The sequence below is a fragment of the Enhydra lutris genome, unplaced genomic scaffold, assembly GCF_002288905.1.
Source record: "Enhydra lutris kenyoni isolate GAN:26980312 unplaced genomic scaffold, ASM228890v2 scaffoldscaffold74, whole genome shotgun sequence".
Lineage (NCBI taxonomy): Eukaryota > Metazoa > Chordata > Mammalia > Carnivora > Mustelidae > Enhydra > Enhydra lutris.
Window position 1 is genome coordinate 1387531 of NW_019154158.1, and position 23736 is coordinate 1411266.

The window sequence follows — 23736 nt, forward strand, 5'->3', positions numbered from 1 at the left end:
CAGAGCAGATGTTTAATAAATATTTGTTGAGTAGTACTATTAAGGAAAAGAGGTTAGAGGTCTAATTCCCAATTTAAAAAGCCTTTCCTTTACTATTTCCAAGATTTTGTAAGGACTCTGAGTCAGGAGTGGTTTGACACTACTGCATGATGAGAACAGGTGTTTGTGTGACAAGATGGAGTAAGAATTATTTACCCTTGACAGAATATATAAACTCACCTGTATAAACTTCCCAACATAACAAGAGAAACTGTTAGCAAAAAATGCAAAGTATGTCTTAAATTCTAAGCACTGAGACAGAGCCCAGAGCCAAGGTACCTACCATCAGTCAAGGGAGGGACCCCAGAAAATGGAGAAGGTAAGTCCATCTCTCCATGGGCAGATGGAGGGGACAGAAACCTACAATGTAGGCGATATGACCGCTAAGACCATTTACCAAGTCCCATGTCATGACTTTATCCAATTACGTAGAAAGTCTTCAAGTAAACTACTGGAAGCAGCTTCCCAGTTCTTTCTAAAATGGAATTTGGTTTTGAGAGGCTCTTTTGTTGCTCATCTACCTACACATTCAGAGATATTTTAGACCTTAATGATCGCCACTAGGTTTCCTTGTTTTCCTTCACTGATACAGAATAGTCTGGGTTGAGAAGCTGTATGCCTTTCCTTTTCCAGTTTTCTCTTTCTTTTATGCTACAGAAATAGGAGTAGGAAGAGAAGAGATGCATAAAAAATTTTTGTTCTTGAATTTTAATTAGACTTAGGGTATAATGGTCCACTACTAAGGAAGAGAGTAAAGGGAACTTCGATCTTTAAAGTTCAAACCCAAGATGTAAATAGATAAAACATGTATCAGATAAGTAGCCAAGCACAAAACATCCAATTCATAAAGGCAATGAGCAGAAATGTAGCACTTCAGCCATTTCTAGTCTTAATAATATAGTGCATTATTAACTAAGATAATACTAGCTTCTATAGTAGATAAAATCTTCAAATTTCAGTAGGTTGTCATTATTTTTCTCTATCATGATATTCAAACAGGTATTCCCAATTGGTGGGTGATTATTCTTTTAGTGATTTAAAGACATCACCTTTTGTCTTATGACTTTACAATTTTTAAGCCATGTTCAGAAGGTGGCCTCGGGGTCATCTCCCTTCTAGGTACTTGGAAGAGAAACAGAGTATGAAGAGCCATGTGTGAAAAGATTTCCATAGGTGTGGTTCTCTGCCCATATTCCATTGGTCAAGGCTTAGTCACGTGGTTGCACATCATTGCAAGGACCTGTGATCTACTCCTGTGCTCAGGAGAAAGAGGGTATAGGTGAACAACCAACTTGTCTTTGCCACAGTTTGGATACTTGAATAAAACTTCAGCAATTTTAGTGGCACCTGGGTGACTCAGTGGGTTAAAGCCTCTGCCTTCAGCTCAGGTCATGATCCCAAGGTCTTGGGATCGAGCCCCACATCGGGCTCTCTGCTCAGCAGGGAGCCTGCTTCCCCCTCTCTCTCTGCCTGCCTCTCTGCCTACTTGTGATCTCTCTCCTCTGTCAAATAAATAAATAAAATCTTAAAAAAAAAACTTCAGCAATTTTAAAAGATAACACTGAAGATAAAAACCCAATAAGAAAGTAACACCTACGAACAGACTTTTAGAAGATAAGAATTGTGTGGAGTTCACAGGAGCAGATAAGCATAACTTTGACAACATAAGAGGAATCATAGCTAGGATGGTGCCCTATTACCCTAAAGGTTTTCACCATCCCTTAATGAAGATTTACAGGATTAGTATTACAGTCCCACTCTATGTATAGCTTTTTAAAAAATGTTTTCATATTGTTATGCCAAATAATATTATATAATTTTATTCCACAGTGAGGATTGTCAATCTCAACTAAGTATTCTGCTGTCCTTACAAGGTTCAGTGTTAAACAACTTTTTCAGTTTCTCAGGTATTCTGTTAGGCTGGTATTTATATGGGTAAGATCCACAAGAGAATTTCTTTTAAGATTATGGAGCCCAGAATAGGAAAATTGGGGCAAGGAGCCTCTTTATAATTCATGCTTTTTTCAAGCCTCCACAGAGGCAAGATGGATTTACTCTCTAAAGAAACAAAACCAAAGATTGTTCACAATAAACTGTGCCAAGCTTAGTAATGAAAAAGAAGTTGGCATTTATTATGTGAACCAAGATTGAATTAGTAGGTGAATAGGGATCAGTATCGGGGTTGGAAACCAGGTAGCAAATGAAAGAATATAAGAAATGCCATAGAATTTGTGAAACTGCATGCCCAGTGAGCTCATACAGGAAACTGCAAAAGGTATATGTTATGCAGAAGGCATTACATACTTTAAATTTGCCTAGGGAAATATATGTATACATATATACACACATATTTTCCTATTCTGAACTCCATAATCTTAGAGTAGACTGGGGTTCTTAGAACGCTTGATTCAGGCAGGTAAATGTGGTTTTGTAATATAAGAAGCAACCTGGAATGTGTTAGATGCTTGATAACTATTGAATTAAAGAATGACTAAATCTGGTGAACAAATCTTAGTAATAAGAGTCCAGGTGACAAGATACACTTGGAACATATTTTGAAAGGCCATGTACAAAATTTATCCCCAAGGAAAATATCTAACAAGACTTAGATTGGCAGTCGTAATAGTAAAGCCCAAAGCGGGAGGATTATGCAGAGAAACTGAGGCAGAAGTCCAGCCACTCTATGAAGAGCAAAGGCAAGGTTATATTTTAATTTAGCAGGTTTCCAAGTTACTGAGGTTCATACTAGACATTGGCTTTTCAAAGAAACATTAATTTCTTCCTTTTGCTATCAAGCCTCTTTTGGCCAGGAATAACTCAAGAAGCAGACATAACTGATTTTGAAGTTAAAAAGTGTCATTATAGCATCTAAGAAGGACTGTGGACTTGTCCTTTAGGTTCTAGATTGTGAACATCATACGAACATGTAAAGTCTTCTCTGAATTACATTTCATCATATGTATAACAAGTGCTAAGTATCCAATAAATGATGTTAATTTAATTTTAAAAAGAAGAAGATTCAAGAAGTTGATTCAGGCTGTGCAAGAGATATATTTTTTAAATAAATAAGTTAGAGCATTAGGAAGACAGTTTGGAGAACAACAACAACAAAAAAGCCAGATATAATATTGTTGGTAAATAACAGGTGAATTTCCTGAGATTATCCTTAGACAATGAAGACTGAATCCCTTATCCAGGAAGTTGAGGGCTAAATCAACTTTTCTGTATGATAAACTATCTCATTACTCCCAAAATTTATGTGGTTGTACTACAGGAATTTAGTTAGAATCCAAACTGCAGAGTCCAACCACTGTTTCCAAATTCATATCCAACATACAATAATGTATGACACTGACATCCCTTTTTACTTGTTCCATCTGTTACTGTGCCACCATTCATTTTCCTTACCTCGATTTTATTCATCTTTAGCTTTCTGCCATCATCCTGTACTTATCTCCTCAAGTTCTAGTCAGTATCCCATTAAGATGTCTTTTGGGTCTTCCTCTTCCTCTACATTTTATAGGTTACTGTCGGGCATCAACATCTCTCCCCTAAATTTCTATAGCTAACTCTACCTTAGTCTCCGTGATTGTGGTCTATCACCAGGGCCTGCTGAATACTTTGTGTGTGTGTGTGTGTGTGTGTGTGCTTAAAATTTATTTTGCAATGAGCACTGGGTATTATATAAGACTGACAAATCAGAGACCTATACCCCTGAAGCAAATAATACATTATAGGTTAATTGAATTTAAATTAAAAAATTAAAAATCAAGCCCAGAGTTAATATATTCCATGGTGAAAGTTTGAAGGCTTTTGCTGTAATTTTAGGAACAAGTCAGGGGTGCCCATTCTTACCACTATCCAACACAGTGCTGGAAGTTCTGGCCATAGCAGCCAGTCAAGAAAGAAACAGAAGGCACCAGAATATGAAAGGAAGAAGTAAAACAATCTCTATTTACAGATGACATGGCTTTATATATAGACAATCCTAAAGACTCCACCAAAAACTGTTAGAACGAAACAATAAATTTAGTGAGGCTGAAGGATGCAGAACTCCAATGGCATTTTGTTTTTGCAGAAACAGAAAAAAAATGTAAAATTCATATAGGGACACAAAAGGACCTAAATAGTCAAAACAATTCTAAAATGAAGAAAGAAGTGTCATACTTTCTGATTTCAATTATTACAAAGCTATAGTAATCAAAACAGTATGGTACTGGCATTCAATGCAAACATAAGACCAATGGAACAGAATCAAGAGCCCCCAGATAAACCCATTCATATATGGTCAGCTACTATTTGAAAAGGGAGCCAAGGATACTCAATGGAGAAGACAGTCCCTTCAATAAATGGTATTGGGAAAACTGGATATTCACATGCAAAATAATGAAACCAAACCCCTCTCTTACACCACTCATAAAAGTTAACTTAAAATGGGTTACAGACTCAAATGTAAGACCTGAAATTATTAAAATACTACAGGAAAACATAGGAAAAATACTCTTTAACATGGGTCTTAGCAACAAATTTTTAGATATGACACCAAAAGCAAAAGCAACAAAGTAAAAAACAAACAACCAAGACTACATCAAACTAAAAAGCTTCTGTGCAGCAAAGGAAACAAGCAACAAGATAGAAAGGCAACCTATGGTATGGGAGAAAATACTTGCAAACCATACATCTTATAAGGGATTAATATCCAAAGTATATAGAAATTCGTACAACTCACTAACAAAACTACAAATAATCCCATTACAAGTGGGCAAAGGACCACAACAGGCAATTTTCCAAAGAAGATATTCAAATGCCTAGGTACATGTAAATATGCTCAAGATCACTAATCATTAGGGGCATGCAAATCAAAACCACAATGTCACCTCACTCCTATTAGAATGGCTATCGTCAAAAGACAAAAGATAACAGATGTTGTCAAGAATGTGGGAAAAAAAGGTCACCCTTGTGCTCTGTTAGCAGGAATGTAAACTAATTCAACCACTATGGAAAATAGTAGGGAGTTTCCTCAAAATACCATATGATCTAGCAATTTCACTTCATGGTGCATATCCAAAGGAAATGAAATAATCATCCTGGAGGAATATCTGTACCCCCTTGTTCACTACAGTGAACTTGGCTCTATTCACAATAGCCAAGATGTGGAAAGAACTTAAGTGTCCATCGATAGATGAAATGGATAAAGAAAATGTGATGTCATATATATCTATATATATCTATATATATATACACACACAAACCTGGGAAAATGCCCCCCAAAACCCACAAAATAATTCTCCCAAATATGACATATTGTCCAAAAATTCTGACTTGTAACTATTACAGATCATTTTAAAAACTATTTTTATCCATTAGAGTTTATTTGAGAGTAATGAATTTGGAAGAACCTATGGATTACTAGAATTGCAGAATTTCAGATGCAACCCAGACACATTTCCTCAAAATATGCATATTGACAATGTTCTCAAGTAAAATTTATGCATATTCAAGTATGATAAGCATTGCATGTAGTCTGATTCTCACTTTGACTCACATTAGACTCAGTGTTTTTTGTTTAATTTTTATTTTTTATAAACATATATTTTTTATTCCCAGGGGTACAGGTCTGTGAATCACCAGGTTTACACACTTCACAGCACTCACCATAGCACATACCCTCCCCAATGTCCGTAACCCCACCCCCCTTCTCCCAACCCCTCTCCCCCAGCAACCCTCAGTTTATTTTGTGAGATTAAGAGTCTCTTATGGTTTGTCTCCCTCCCAATCCCATCTTGTTTCATTTACTCTTCTCCTTACCCCCTTAACCCCCCATGTTGCATCTCCTCTCCCTCATATCAGGGAGATCATGTGATAGTTGTCTTTCTCCGACTGACTTATTTCGCTAAGCATGATACCCTCTAGTTCCATCCACGTCGTCGCAAATGGCAAGATTTCATTTCTTTTGATGGCTGAATAGTATCCCATTGTGTATATATACCACTTCTTCTTTATCCATTCGTCTGTTGATGGACATCTAGGTTCTTTCCATAGTTTGGCTATTGTAGACATTGCTGCTATAAACATTCGGGTGCACGTGCCCCTTCGGATCACTACGTTTGTATCTTTAGGGTAAATACCCAGTAGTGCAATTGCTGGGTCATAGGGTAGTTCTATTTTCAACATTTTGAGGAACCTCCATGCTGTTTTCCAGAGTGGTTGCACCAGCTTGCATTCCCACCAACAGTGTAGGAGGGTTCCCCTTTCTCCGCATCCTCGCCAGCATCTGTCATTTCCTGACTTGTTAATTTTAGCCATTCTGACTGGTGTGAGGTGATATCTCATTGTGGTTTTGATTTGTATTTCCCTGATGCCGAGTGATGTGGAGCACTTTTTCATGTGTCTGTTGGCCATCTGGATGTCTTCTTTGCAGAAATGTCTGTTCATGTCTTCTGCCCATTTCTTGATTGGATTATTTGTTCTTTGGGTGTTGAGTTTGATAAGTTCTTTATAGATTTTGGACACTAGCCCTTTATCAGATATGTCGTTTGCAAATATCTTCTCCCATTCTGTCAGTTGTCTTTTGGTTTCGTTAACTGTTTCCTTTGCTGTGCAAAAGCTTTTGATCTTGGTGAAATCCAGTAGTTCATTTTTGCCCTTGCTTCCCTTGCCTTTGGTGATGTTCCTAGGAAGATGTTGCTGTGGCTGAGGTTGAAGAGGTTGCTGCCTGTGTTCTCCTCAAGGATTTTGATGGATTCCTTTCTCACATTGAGGTCCTTCATCCATTTTGAGTCTATTTTCGTATCAGTTAGTGTTTTTTAAAAATTTTGAACTCTGGGTCCTACCTCACATGTACAAATTTACTGCATCTTTCCCACCCCGCACCCTCTCCCCAGTTTTACTGAGATATCACTGACATATAACACTGTATAAGTTTAAGGTATACAATATGATGATTTGATCATATCTGTTGGGAAAGGATTACCACTATAAGGTTAGCTAACACATTCATTACTTCACATGATTAACATTTTCTTTTGTGGTGAGAGGATTTAAGATCTACTCTCCTAATGATACTATGTGTATATACAGTTGAAAATGGCTACGTATAGTCATGCTGTAGACTCCCAGAACTTGTTCATCTTACAACTAGAAATACTTATTCTTAGACCAACATCTTCCTACCCTTCCCTTGTCCTTGACAACCACCATTCTACTCTATTTTTAAGAGTTTAACTTTTTTTGGATTCCACATATAGGTAAAAACATACAGTATTTGTCTTCCTCTGTCAGTCTTACTTCCACAGAATACTTCTCAATTATACACCTTAAAACTACTTTTACAATGTCATTCTCCACGTTAAAGATATATGCACATCTACTTTCTACTTCATGAAATCCGTGGTGCTGTTTGAGTTTTCAATATGACCTTACCTTCCTAGCCATCTTCATTTCCTTCTGTTCTTGAACCCACATTCTATGTGTTTAAAAACACCTTATATTTGTGTAGCATCTTAGAGTTTAAAGAAAACTTCAGAAATCTTGTTCTTCTCACAGTAAATAAAGTAAGCATGATTGTGTCCATTTTATAGAGATCTGAAAAGGCAATGCAATTTTGCCAAGGTCACATGAAATAACAAATGGCAGAGCTCATTCTTGTACAGCATAGCTCCTGATGTTTCGCTTTCATAGATTTTCCTTTTTTTTCCCTCTACCTTTCAAAACCTTGACTGTTTCTCTGTGCAAATATCTATAAATATGATAGCCTATACTTGTCTTTTTGGTGAATTAGATGAATTAGATAAATTCCATGTTATTTCAAGGTTATTTTTTAAGGCCAAAATGGATTACAAGAATGGATTGTCATTTATTTTTTGAAATCAGTAAGATTTTTTTTAAGATTTTTTTTTTTTAATTTATTTGACACAGAGAAAGAGAGATCACAAGTAGGCAGAGAGGCAGGCAGAGAGAGAGAAAGGAAAGGAAGCAGGCTTCCTGCTGTGCAGACAGCCCTATGTGGGGCTCGATCCCAGGACCCTGGGATCATGACCCGAGCCGAAGGCAGAGGCTTTAACCCACTGAGCCACCCAGGCACCCCAGAAATCAGTAAGATATTCTTTATAGTACTGAACTGTATTTTGTGATCAATAATTTTTGATAAGTTGCATGCACAATACCATGTATATGACTGCATTCTGAACTCAGCAACTAATGAAAAGATGAGCCCTGTCCTTGAGGAAATTTTAGTCTATCACAGGTTTGTGAAAATAAAAAGATTATAAGAAGTAGTTGTGAATTAAAGGAGATAAGCAGGGTCCGGAAAGAGAAGTACATTTCAAATGCTGCGGATATTCAAAGGAGGAAGAGATCATAGCAGTAGGAGGAATTACGAAAGCCTCCATGGTTGAAGTTATATTTGAAATAGTCTTTGAAAGATGATTAGCTAAATAAAATGAGATGGTAGATTTGAAATTTTAAATATCTGCAAATATAAAATAGTACTAAAATTAAACATGTAAGTTGAAATTGAAGGTCTCAAGTCATTTGGGGGAAAAAATGGAAATGTTTAGAATTCATTCATTCATTCATTCAAAAAGCATGTGTTAAAACCAAAAATATGTTCTTCCCTACCTTCAGGGTATGCAAGATCATTAAGGGGCAAAATTCTTCCAAAGGATTACGTACAATCCATTGATGAAAAGCCTTAAATAGCAGTGTGTACAAAGCATTATAGGAGCACTGAGTGAGAGCCACTACCTCTCTGTTCCACTCATTGAAAACTAACGCTATAGGGATGCCTGGGTGTCTCAGTAGGTTAAACGACTACCTTCAGCTTGGGTCTTGATCCCAGAGTCCTGGGACTAAGTCCCACATGGGGCTCCCTGCTCAGCGGGGAGCCTGCTTCTCCCTCAGCTTGCTGCTCCCCCTCCTCGTGCGTTCTCTCTTTCTCTGACAAATAAATCTTAGAAATAAAGAAAAAGAAAGAAACAAGAAATCTAACACTATGGTGAAAACTAGATGGCATTAGTGGTGCAGCCATGTTGGCTCATTTGCATTTCCAATCTCCAGACCTGTGGCTGAAATTAATTTATTCTGAGCAAGCAGAATTCTCTAGGCAGACAGGTTGATGTATTGCATTTCATTATTTTGCTAGTATCGCATGTTCTCCCTCAAAGTGGAGGAGGAATTGAGTTCATAGCTTGGCAGAGCTGTTATCTTAGGCTTGTTAACTTCTTGGATGTAGCCCATGAACATTTATGCTCATGTGACAGAGGTTATGAAAATATCTGTAAGTGAATTAAGTCAGTGGGGGTTTTCACTCAGTGAAACTCTGGAAGTAGGCATTCACTAAAAGGGTCTCCTATGAAAAACACTGCAAGAGATGACTGATTTTATTCGAAAGCATCAACGGTGGGTATAATAAAAGAATACAATTATTGAACAATTTTGTCATTTTAGATTATTTAACTGGGGTAATGGAATTCAATAAGCTCTGGTCTGATTTTTTTTCTGTCAGGTATACAATATCTATTTTATATCAATGGATGGCAAACTCAGCAAGAGACTCCACTAAATTCTTATTGGTTATACTGTTAACTGAATTTTATTTTCTTATTGAATATATAAACAATTGCAGGTATATTTCTCCCTTACCTGTAAGCAGTTTATTCAACAGTGTACTAGTGAAAACACATTTCATTCCAACTTAACCTCCAAATAATCAAACACAACCACAAGGACTACTGGGAATAGAAAGATCCTGTGTTTTATAGTTAGTAACTATGTTAGCAACCATCATCCCATGAAGATTCCTGAAGAAGCAAGCCGTCCTTGATGCTGTTTTGCCCAGTGACAGCAACTCGTTGTTCTTTTTATGTGCTGTTAGAGATAGGTCTGGACTGAAACTAGTAATATTAGTGTGGAATTGTGCCTTGACACCAGTTTCATTGTTCAGTATGACCTTGGCATGTTCCTCATTCAACCAGCTAAATGCACCAGTAAGGTGCTTTGAAATGACACAAGACAGGAACCAGAAGATTAAAACAACATCTGAAAGAAAGCTTTAGAAATACCACCCCAATATTAACTGTCCCTTGCAGCAGCTCCAGGAGATATTCCGTCCCCATACCCTACCTCCTGGTATTATGGAGGTGGTGCAGTGAGATCATTACAAGAAAAACCTTAGACTTTGATTTCACATTGCTGGCTTGTTAAAAGAAGGGGCCTTAGACAGTGTTCTTTCACAATGTTTAATGAGCTGGTATGTCTACAATAGGGAGAGAGAAAGGTACAAAATGTACCTGTAAAGTTATATTAGCAAGTTATTAGCCATTTGAAATGACTGTAAGGAGTGCATTGAGGTACGATCAATGGGATGACATAGTTAGTGCAAGGCTTTTTATATGAAAAGCAATTCTGAAACATAATTGCTAATAAAAGATCTATTAATACTGTAAAATACACTAACAGGTTCATTCCAGGAGTAGTAAGTAGGTGATAATTAGGAAACTGAAGGTTCAAATGGTATTAGGAACCCTAGCAACGTTCGCTGCCTACACTGTGCGATGTCTCACGTTATGTGTTTGGTGATACATTTTGAGATAAAAATATATTTTAAAGGAAATATAAAATCAACTTTTTTTCCTTTTTCAAATGCACTGGATACTGTATGATTTCCGAATCTCTACTCTGGTGTCCAGTAAAGCAAAACACTGGGGACAGATGGCAAGGGTATAAGGGTATGCGTGTATCTATGTGCAGGAGTGATATGTGCATTAGAGTGAGTGTTTCGGGGGAAAGGGAAGGTGGGTCTTGGAAACAGCGTGATTTTTTTCACACTTCCCACAGCTTGTTTTTAGATTGGTTTTCACATCTGGTTTCTTTGAAAACACTGCAGGTGATTTCTCTGTTTGCCTCATGGCTCGGCAGGCACCGAATAGTACCAGGATTCTAGGAACATGACTTTAACCTCACAACTTCTCAACGGGTTCCACCTTTTATGTCTCTCATCTTCTTCTGTCCTATGGAGTAAACCTCTGGCTAAGAAAGAGAAAGAAACAAAGGAAGAAACAAAATAAAGGGAAAACCTACCAAACAATTGATTATGTTAACTTTAAAAACACTTGAGTGTTTACTACAATTATTAATTTAAAAACACCTAATTGGCAACTAAAAGATGCCCCTTTAAATATTTCCTCCTTTGACTTTTCATTTTTCTCTTTGAGTTCTCTGATCTGTCAATTTCTTCTCTAGTCTCTGGCTATTATACCCCATGTCCTTCCACAGCCAAAACTCTGAAGATGAAGTAAATTCTCCTCAGCACTGTTTCATATACTTCCCGTTGTAGTTACCTTGATTGGTATTTCACATATAACACGATGATTCAATACATTTATTCTTCAATAGGATGGCTAATTTTCCCCAGGGCTTATTAGAAGCATTGAATATACAAAAAATATTTATGTATTTGTAATTCTTTATATAAATTATCTCATTTAATCCACCTAATAACAGTGGGATGCATATATAACCCCCATCGTTCAGATGGTATAACAACCTTGGAAAGTTTAGGCAAATTGTTCAAGGTCTCCCAGCCAGTAATCAGTAGAATCAGGTCTTCAACTTGAGTTTTATTTAATGTCATTATTATTTATTAGCTTTGTGATTTTTGGACAAATTACCTTATTTCTCATTGCCTTCTTTATGTGTTGATAAAGAGTGTCGGTAATAATATAAATATTAATATATATAAATATAAATATATTAATATAAATTAATTATAAATTAATAAATATATTAATATAAATAAATATAAATTGCTTAACTCTGCACATATGGTGCTGAACTGTCATTATTTTTGTTCTGACTCCAGAGCTCGCTCTCCATGCAAAGTTTTCTAAGACTTTAATAACCACTGGAATCACTGGGTTGCTTGTTATATTGCAGGTCAAATTTAGTGGGTCGAGGTAAGACCTGATATTCTTTGTCTCTGAAAGCTCACAGGTAATGCCAATGCTATGACTCTGTAGGTTGCCTACCACTTTGTCTCATGTCAAGGGGAGTTACATTTGACTTGTTCATAGAAAAATGATGGAGGCCAAAGTTTCATTTTTTCTTGAGGAGAACGATTTGGTCATGCTATTTTAGTGTTTTGGGTAGATATCAGTTTTGTTTTTGTTTTCTGTGACTTTTCTGTCTCCACTCTCTCCCCTTCAATAAAGTAGACTGGCCCTTTAGCTCTCCTTCTCTCAACGGCCTCTTCAGGGTAGGAAGGAGACCCATGCTGGTGATTTCCTTCATATTAGAATAAAATCAATTTCATTCTATTTCTTTTTTTTTTTTCAAAGATTTTATTTATTTATTTGACAGAGAGATCACAAGTAGGCAGAGATGCAGGCAAGAGAGAGAGGGGGGAGACAGGCTCCCTGCTGAGCAGACAGCCTGACGTGGGGCTCGATCCCAGAACCCTGAGCCAAAAGCAGAGGCTTTAACCCACTGAGCCATCCAGGCGCCCATCATTCTATTTCTTCTGAAAGTTAGAGATCATTAGAAAGAGTAAGTGTCCTTCAGGAATAGAAGTAACTATCACTAAAGAAAGAGAAGGGGAGGAAGTCCAAGAGGGAGAAAGGGGTAAGGGAGGAAGGAAGGAGGAAGAGGAAGGGAGTGGGAAGAAAAGAGAAAGAAGGGGAAGGAAGGAAAAAGAAGGGGAGAAGAGGAAAGAGAAGGGGAAGGCACCCAATGGAAGTTAGGTTCCTACCATCCTCCCACAAAGACTAGGAGATAAGGGTTCTATCTTCCTTAATGATTACATGGTCAAAGAGTTGACACCTAGGTCCTTGCAAAGACATTGCTGGGTTGTAAAATTGGTAAGAAGATTTTAAAAGATTTACACTATGTGGAAACCAGTGTGAACTCTCCACATAGATTGCTAACAGCATGTGCCTGGCCTTCTAGTTCTCCTGTTGACTTGCCCCACCCAAACCTCACTTTCCCTGGCAGAAGTCCCTCTCAAGTGTCTCATGCCAATGGAAGCAAAAAGAAATCTGGGGTAGCAATATTTGTATTGGACAGATTAGACTTCAAACAAAGACTATAACAAGGGACAAAGAAAAGTACTAAATAATGATAAAGGGAACAATTCAACAAAAGGATATAAAAATTTTAAATATGTATGTACCCAATGGGAGCACCCAAATACAGAAAATATTAATAGACATAAAGGAGGAAATCTATATTTAACACCCCATTTACATCAATGAATAGATCATCCAGACAAAAAAATCAGCAAATAAATAGTGGCTCTGAATGACACGTTGGACCAGACGGATCTAATAGATAAATTCAGAATATTCCATTGAAAAGCAACTGAATACACATTCTTTTCAAGTAGATATGGAACATTCTTCAGAATAGATCACTTGTTGGGCCATAGAACAAGTCTCAACAAATTTAAAAAAATTAAAATCATATCATGTATCTTTTCCAACCACAACAGAGTGAAACTAGAAATCATTAATAAGAAAGAATCCAGAAAGAACACAAATACGAAGGCTAAATTACAAGCTACTAAACAATGATTAGGTCAATGAAGGAATTAAGGAGAAAATTAAAAACAAAAACAGGAAGACAAATGAAAAAGACGACACAACATTCAAAATCTTTGGGATGCAGCAAAAGCTGTTCTAAAAGGAAGAGTACAGCAATAAAGGCCTACCTCGAGAAGCATGAAAAACTTCAAATAAATAATCTAACTTCAGACATAAAGGAGCTAGAAAAAGAACAAACAAAGCTCAAAGCCAGTAGAAAAAAGAAAATAAGATTAGAGCAGAAATAGGTAGAGAATAAAAAAGTACAACAGAAAAAAATCAACAAAAACAGAAACTGGTTCTGTGGAAAAAAAAAAAAAATCAACAAAACTGACAAACCTTTAGCCAGATTTGCCAAAACAAACAAAGAGAGAGAGAGAGAGAGAGAGAACTCAAAATCAGAAAGGAAGGAGGAGAAAAAACAAACACCACAGAAATACAAAGAATTATAAAAGAATATTATGAGAAATTATATGCCAACAAAGTGGGCAACCTAGAAAAAGAAGGATAAATTCCTAGAAACATATAACCTTCCAAAACTAAATCAAGAAGAAGTAAAAAACCAGAAGAGATTAATTACCAGCAATGAAATTGGATCAGTAATTAAAAAAAAAAAACCTCCCAACAAAAGTTTAGGAACAGGTGGTTTCACAGATGAATTCTACCAAACATTTGAATAGTTAATACCTTCAAACTATTTCAAAACATAGATGATAAAGGAAAAAATCCAAGTTTATTAAATGAGGCCCACATTACCCTAATACCAAAACCAGATAAACACATTACAAAAAACTAATAAGGCCAATATCTTGATGAATATAGATGTAATAATCCTCAACAAAATATTAGCAAACTGAACCCAACAATACATTTAAAAAATGATTCACCGTGATAAGTGAGATTTATTCCAGGAATGCAAGGGTGGTTCAATATTTGCAAAATCAATTTAACATATCACTTTAACAAAAGAAAGGATACAAACCAGACGATTATCTCAATAGTTGCAGAAGTACAACATTCCCTTATGAAAAAGAAAAAAAAAAAAAAACCTCTCAACAAAGTAGGTTTAGAGGGAACATACCTCAACATAATAAAGTCCATACATGAAAAACCCCACAGCCAACATCTCACTCAGTGGTGAAAAACAGAGTTTTCCCTCTAAGATCAGGAGCAAAACAAGGATGTCTACTCTCACCACTTTTATTCAACATAGTACTGGAAGTCTTACCCACAGCAATCAGACAAGAAATAAACAGCCCCCGAATTGGTAAGGAAGAAGTACAACTGTTACTATTTGCAGATGACAGAATACTACAGGCAGAAAATCCTAAAGCCTCCATCAAAAACTATTACAGCTAATAAATGAATTCAGTAAAGTCACAGGATACTACATTGATATACAGAAATCTGCTGCACTGGGGCATCTGGGTGGCTCAGTGGGTTAAAGCCTCTACCTTCAGCTCAGGTCATGATCTCAGGATCCTGGGATCGAGCCCCGCATCGGGCTCTCTGCTCAGCAGGGAGCCTGCTTCCTCTTTTCTCTCTGCCTACCTCCCTACTTGTGATCTCCCTGTCAAATAAATAAATAAAATCTTTAAAAAAAAAAAAGAAATTTGTTGCATTTCCATACACTAATAGCAAAGTAGAAGTGAAGTTAAGAAAACAATCTTATTTATAATGGCACCAGAAAATAAAATACCTAGAATAAACTTAACCAAAAAGGTGAAAGACCTCTACTCTGGAAACTCTAAAATACTGATGAAAGAAACTGAAGACAAGAAATGTAAAAATATTCCATGCTCATTGGGAGAACTTATATTAGTTTAAATGTCCATATTACCTGAAGCAATCTACAGATTTAATGCAATCCTTATCAAAATACCAAGATTTTTCACAGATCTAGAACAAATAATCCTAAAATTTGTATGGAACCACAAAGGACTCCAAATAGCCAAAGTGATCTTAAAAAGGAAGAACAAAACTGGAGGTATTGCAATCCCAGATTTCAGGATAAACTGCAAAGCTACTGTAATCAAAGCAGTATCATACTGGCACAAAAACAGACACAAAGATCAGTGGAGCAGATGAGAGAACCCAGAAATAAATTCGTGCTTTAATGGTCAGTTACTCTATGCGAAAGGAGGTAAGAATTCACAATAGGAAAGACTCTTCAACAAACGTTGTTGGGAAAACTGGATATCTACATGCAAAAGAATGAAACTGGACCACTTTCTTTCATTATACACACAAATAAACTCAAAATGGATTAAAGATCTAATGTGAGACCTGAAACCATGAAATTTCCTAGAAGAAAATGTAAATAGTAATCTCTCTGACGTTGGCATTTGCAACTTTTTTTTTTTTTTGTAGATATGTCTCCTATGACAAGGGAAATAAAAACACAAAGTAATGGGACTATACCAAATTAAAAAGGTTTTGCACAGTGAAGGAAACCATTAATAAAACGAAAAGGCAACATACGGAATCAGAAAGGATATTTGCAAATGATATATCTGATAAGGGATTAATTTCCAAAATATGCAAAGAACTTACACAACTCAATACCAAAACAAGCCAATTAAAACATGGGCAGAGGACACAGACATTTTTCCAAAAAAAAAACATGCAGATGGCCAACATATGAAAAGAAGCTCAACATCCCCACCCATCTGCGGAAATGCAAACCACAATGAGATATCGCCCCGCTGATCACCTCAGAATGGCTAGTGTCAACAAGACAAGAACAGCAGGTGTCCATGAGGATGTGGAAAAAAAGGAATATTTGTACACTGTTGTTTTGAATGTAAATTAGTGTAGCCACTGAGGAAAACAGTATGAGGTTCCTTAAAAAATTAAAACTAGGATTACCATATGATCCAGCAATTCCACTACTGGGTGGAATTAAAAAAAAAAAAAAAAGATATATGACCCTGGATGTTTATTGAAGCATTATTTATAACAGCCAAGATACAGAAGCAACCCAAGTGTCCATCCATGGCTGAATGGATAAAGTATACACACACACACACACACAAAGACACAGAGTGGAATATTACTCAGCTATAAGAATGAAATTTTGCCATTTGCAACAACACTGATGGATCTAGAGGGTCTAATGCTAAGTGAAATAAGATACTCTGAGAAATACAAATGTCATGTTTCACCTACATGTGGAATTTAAGAAACAAATACAAAAAAGAAAAAAATGCTAGACTCTTAAATAGAGAATAAACTAGTGGTTGCCAGAGGGGACGTGGGTGGGGAACAGGTCAAACAGGTGAAGGGTATTAAGAGCACACTTATCTTGATGAGCACTGAGTAATGTATGAAGGTACTGAATCATTATACTGTACACCTGAAACTAATATCACACTGTATGTTAATTATACTTGAATAAAACAGATTAGCATCTTAAAAAGTCAGAGAAAAAATTACAGTTACAAGTTTTCTAAGGTAAATGCTCTAAGAAAAGGAAAGTAAGCCGTCTATAGTAAGGACAAAATATGTCCAGGGTTTAGTCAAGCCAATGGAGCGTTAAGGAAGTCTCATCCAAAGGTGTTGGACTTGCCGAGATGCACCCCCTTTGTTTCCCATCTGAAGTACGATCGGAGACCCTACCACCTCTTTTCTCCTACAAAGTCCTGTTACAAGAAACTCTAAATGGCTCTCCCATACATGACCCAAATCACCAGATCCAATTCACTCACCAAATATTTTAGTGGCTATTCTAAGCTATTTGAAGGATTTTTAAGAGGTACATGTTAAAATCTCCATGGAGACAACTCCACATGCCAATAATGTTTTAAGAAGTCAAGGCAATATATGATTGCATGTCAAGTTGCTGTGGGACACACAGGCAGTGCAGGCATTAGGATGTATTAGTGGGTCCCTGAAGGAGGGAGCGGCAAAGTTTGGTTTTGTCAAAGGGTCCTCTCATCCTCTCAGAGCCCACTTTTCTGTAGGTTTTTTTTTTAATCACTTTATTACATAAGTGAAAGTTACCTTACTCTAAGTTCTAGAATCCCTTTTCTTTTTGTTACTTAACTAACCTCTTTGTTCGGGTGTCTCACCATCTTATTTAAAACAAAACAAACAAACAAAAGCAAAACATTCCTTTGGGCTGCCTTTTCTTAAACAAGTCTTTCTCTTACACTCTTCTAGACTGTCTATAATGTTTTAGACGGCTTTTCTCCAAATACAGCCACATTGTGAACACAGAGCAAATGACTGCTTTGAACACAGAGAATAACATTAGGAAGGAGAAAAATGGATACACCGTGCTTAAATTTCTTTATTTTAAACAGTGCCTTTTACCTGAAGATTCCAAATCATTAATAAATTGTAGCTTAATGGACATCACAAATAGGACACAGTCCGTTTATGTAATGATCCCGATCATTTAGGTGTTCTTGGTCAGCAGAATTTGATTCCAGAAGTAGTAAATAGTAAGTACTTTATATTTTAAGGGGAAAATGATTTCTCTGTGTTTGAAAAAAAAAAAAAAAACTTGGAGCTGATGGAGAAGTCTTCCACCAAATCAAATACCATGTAGATTCAGACCTTAAAGTTTTCAGCAATGGCACTGCCAATTGTGATGATATGTGAGGATATCCAGGAGTCAGGGTCATCACCAGCAGGTCCTCTGCTCCCCTATTCTCCAGTTCTGTCCAGATATTTAACCTTCATCTCCTAAGCAATCCCCCTAACACCTAACTACTTCACCTTAAAAATTTTTGAAGATAGAAACAGGTCTTCCTAGATGTGGTATTATTAGAATTAACTTGCTAATCCTGCTAACACTAATCCTCCTACTTTCTTCTGGTGTTAGGTTTTAGCTATTGAGATCATTCGATATGGAGAGGATTAGGACAATACAATATGGTTGATACTAACAGAAGCAGAAACCCAATCTCATGGAAGGAGCCCTACATAGGGAAGTCAGCCAGGATGGTTCAGAGATTAGTCAGAGCCTGCTGGCTGCTGGTCCACCCCACCATCATTATCTTCCAAGGCTGCCATCACCTTTCATGCAGGCAAGACATCTAGACTGCAACACTCCTTTAGGTTCGAGGATAAGAGGATGGATTAAAAGACCTACTGTGCTTTACCTGTCTGAGGGCTTCAAGCAACTGACATATTAATATACCATGAAAGCAAGTCTCCAGGAGAGTGTAATATAGTGATAATACAATGACTATGCAATGTAAAGCCCACCAATGATGTGAGAATATCTCCTGGCCTGTAACAGCAGAACTATTCAATTACAAAATCAAGTAAATGAATTTTTAAGAAATTTTAATGTCTATCAATTGTTCCACATAAAGTCTTATTTCAGACTTCTGCCTTCACCTTTCAATTATTCTCTCACTTTCTTTTACTTTATATTTTTGTGATAAATGAGAACATCTCTCCTACATTTGGTTCAATTCTGTATCTCATATTTCCTGTTTCCCACCAAATCTATACCTTTCTTTTAATAGTTCCCAGGTGGTAAATGGCATGATCTCTTAGCCCAGTTGCCAAGACCCCAAACTTTGGTGTCATTATGAACTCCCACTTCACGAATCATATCCATTAGCAAATTCTGCCAGAGGTTTTTCAAATTGTACTCTGCATCTAATCACTTTTGACCACCTTTACTGTTTCCATATATTCATGTCACTGAATCTTACCTAGATTATTGACTTTTACATATTATTCCTGTTTCTATCATGTCCTACAGTTTATTCTCAAAATAAGATCCTTTAAAACACAAATCAGGGAGTGCCTGGGTGGTTCAGTGGGTTAAAGCCTCTGCCTTCCGCTCAGGTCATGATACCAGGGTCATGGGATCAAGCCCCGCATTGGGCTCTCTGCTCAACAGGGAGCCTGCTTCCTTCTCTCTCTGCCTGCTTCTCTGCCTACTTGTGATCTCTGTCAAATAAATAAAATCTTAAAAAAAAAAAACAAAAACCCTCACAAATCAGGTCATGTTACTCTTGTGCTTAAAATTCAAAGGCTTTACTGTGGTCTACAAAGCCATCCGTGATGACCTCTCTGTCCTTCTCTCCTTCCACTTCTGTCTTTGCTCACAGCCCCACTGTCCTTGCTGTTTCTCAAACAGGACAACTTCCCTCCTCAGGGCATTTATACTCACTGTTCCCTTTCTGGAAGTGTGCTCCTTTGCCCTCCCGTACCCAGATCCCCACAAGACTCATTCCTTCTTTTCCTCAGGCCTTGATTAAAGATTCAAATGTCCCTCCCTCTGACATTCCTATTTGCTCACGGTATCTATAACATCCATGCTGCCCACCACCATTTCCGTACTCTTTAGACCTGTTCTACTTTTCCTCAGGGCAGAGATCTCCACCTGTCAATATACTATACAGTAATTTGTTTACTCTCTTATCTGTCTCTTTCACTGTAATGCAAACTCCCTCATAGTGGAGAAATTTTCTTTTCAGTTCCCCAGCTTACACATGAGATACAGAAGCAGTGCATGGAACAGAGTCAACAGTCAAAGGAAAAGTACTGATCAAGTGAATGAATGTTACTTTTTCTATAATGCTTTTGTCTTTTTGGAATTTATTTCTCCTGGTCAGCTGATAAATTACATCTTTCAAATTCCTCTTCCAAAACACATTTACAAAAACAAACAAAACAACCAAATAAAAAACCCATGATAGCTGCTTTTTTTTTTTTAGTTTCATGACTATGTCTTATATGTGCACACTTTGTGTTTTAAAATTTTTAATTTTTTAACTTTTTTTTGTTGTGCTATGTTAGTCACCATATAATACATCTGCTTTTTGAAATACTGTATTTCAAACATCCAAAAACCAAAACAGATGATCACACCGTGGAACAGAACTTGATTAGGTTAAATAATGCTAAGACGTGGACTTATGGTTTGAGGAAACTCATTGTAACAGTTATATCTGCCTATAATTTCACTGAGTTTATATTCTATATCTAAAATTTAATTTTCCATTTTATTCAAAAACATTAATCCTCATGTTTTAACCATTCCTGTTCCCTTCCTCATGAACTCTCAAACATCTGATCTCACTGTCTTCTAATGGTATCTTCCATTAGGTCAAGTCTCCCCCCAACTTTTTTTTTTTGTCATTTCCCTCAAAGGGCTTGCTAAAGAAAGCTTTTAGTTGTTTCCTATCTGGAATATTGGAATATTCTATTTCCAACCAGTCTGAAGTTCTAGAACGGTCTTTACAAAATGAGTCTTACTCATCATTGTATTTTCTGTGACTACCACCATCCCCTGCACTCGTACCTACTGACGAAATTAGCATAATGATATTTACTAACATATTTCTCTATTGTGGGTTGTATGCCTTTCCCCTGCCTTTTTCCTCTAGGAAACATTAAGATATAATTCCTTCTGAAGCTACAGGGGACAAGCTAAAAACAACTACAATAGAATATGGTCCACATCTCTCTTGGCTAGGAAAATGATCTGGAAAACTAATGCAGTATTAATACCCCATACCATTTTAATAATGATAAGTTGGCTTAGTTACAAATGACATAATTAAATCTTGTATTAATGCTAATAGACATTTCAAGTAAATTGAAAATGTTAAAAAAAGGAAGACCAAGACTTTTTTCTAATAACGTACCAATGGATACAGCTTTTATTTATTTATTAACATTCCCTAATGGGCTAAAAATAGCAAAATAGAAGCACCTATGAAACTCATTTTTTTCCAATTTTAAATAATTGGTATTTTTAAATATCTCAAATGATTTCAAGTAATTTCAATTTCTAAATTTTGAATAAACTTTTTTAACTGCTTAAAATAAAACACATTCCTAAGACTTCTGAATTTAACTTTACATTTATAAATACTAGTGCCAGGGAGAATTGGAGTACTCATCGAATATTTCATGGAAAAAAAAAACAGTGGGAACTTTTTCATATAGATATAAATTTATGTGTTATAATGCTTCTGTCAGAAATAATCAAGGTAAAGAGACTCAACTTCTAAAGAAAAAAAAAATCATTTTTGTTTTGCTTTCTATTTTCATACATTTTTAAAAAACATTTCAGCAAAAGAAATTTTTAAACTATTTTGGAGAAAATACAATGACGATCTTTAAAACATGTTTTGCCTTTCCTGGTGGGAATGAGGAGTTACTGTGAGGTAATTTGAGCTTTAGCTTTCCTTTTCCTAAGTCATAGGAGATTTTGGGGAGAACTACTTTATTTCCATAGTCTTATCTGATAAAGAATAAATAAGAACCCCCAGAGCTCATCTTTGGGAAACTCATTATGGTCACTATCCTTGATGCTTAGGGGTACTGACATTTTCAGTCCCCACCTGAGAACACTTGCGTAAACCTCTCATGCTTCCTTTTGGGGCACATTTTGACAAGAATTATTCCTCTTGTCAAAGATATAAATGAGGGATAATTGGAGAAAATAGAATTTGGGTGGTTGCTTATTGTACTATGTATTATAATGGGTGTGACAGCTAGTATTTCTTATTATATTTAAGGTAAGGACCAATTAACTTGGCATTTATTTTTATACTGCCTTGCATTTTCCCTTTTGTTGTGTGATTTATCATTTTCTTATCTCTACTCTGATATTCTTCACTCCTCAGGACAACACACAATTTACTAAATTGTTTTTAGCATACTCTTTAGAATCCATCACTGTACTGAAAACAGGTAACAGTAATAACAATAACAACAATGATTTAGCTGAATGAACAAATGAATGAATGAGTGGAAGGTCTCAAGTAAGATATGCATGTCATTTTTAGTAGCCCATAAGAAAGCTCACGGTCTAAAATTTTAATTAGGAGTTTCTTTCCTAACTCCTTTAATTAGGAGTTTCTTTTTAAACATTGGCAAATAGAGTAAATGAACTAATCAAACTTTCTTGCCAGACTTTTTTGTTTGCACAGGGTATCATTCAGAGCCTGACCCTGTACTTGTAGCTCAGGATGCTCAGTCACTAATAAAATGACAGTATCTGTAACCAGGTGTCCATTTTCTAGGGTTAGCTCCATAAGGCAGGTAGTCCAGGTCTCTGTTTCCTATTTTCTGGGGTTGTCATCATTGAGAGGCTTATGGAAGTTAGTGTGAGGTCTCATTCCAGTTGCAAAGACAATGATCTAAACTTGGATCATTTGAAGAGGAGATTATATGCCCAGAAATAAATTTGTTCATTTCTTCCTTTCTTCCTCCTTTCCTTCCTCCCTCCCTCCTTCACAGAAAAGTAGTAATGGACAATTAAATGTCACCACACTGGCTAGACTCCTTTCACCACAGGGAACATGGTATCACACCTCTTAAGGAGTTTGCTTTTCTTGAGGAAAAAAAAACCCAAAACAACAGCTAGTAATTCATGATGATCACTTAAATCTGATGGTAGAGGGTTTTTGAATTATGCCACCCAAAGAAAGAGCCATGGCTTTGGAGAGGGGGAAAAAAAGAAAAAACAAACAAACAAAAAAACAAAAAAAACCCCTAGTTTTGGAGATTTACTGTAACAACTTTACCACTGTAATATTAATAACTTAAACAATTATAGGTTTAAGCAAATTATATAATCTCTCTGAACTCCTGTGTCCTGACTGACCTATTTGCAGAGATGGTGTGAGGATTAAAGGAAATTAACTATGGAAATCACCAGGTACACAGAAGATGGCTAGCAATTTTACCCTTGCTGAGCCCTCCTCATCTACCCCTTCCTGGCCTGGGACTGGGGGAGAAAAGGGAAAAGGAGGTTAAAAAAAATAAAGATAGGAAAAGGATGTGGCTTTCTTTTGAAACTGACACCATTCTTACTAATTTTACTTAAGTTTATTATTTTTATGGTTAAATGAATAATCACTTAAAGTAAAAAACTCCATGGATGTGGGGGCAAGATCTTGGAGGTTCAAGACTTACTATTGAGGACTATGATATAAGTACAATGCCTACATTTACATTTGTGCTTATGTTTTCCCCATAGGAAGGCCAAATACATTGTGATGTATTGTGTGAAAGAAGGTATTGATGTGGCTCAGAGACTATCAGTAGGAAAGTGACTAATCATGAGACACCAAGTAGGATAGCTGACCAAGTACTAAGAACCTGTGCTCATACACTATTCATAAATATTGTGATCAGAGGT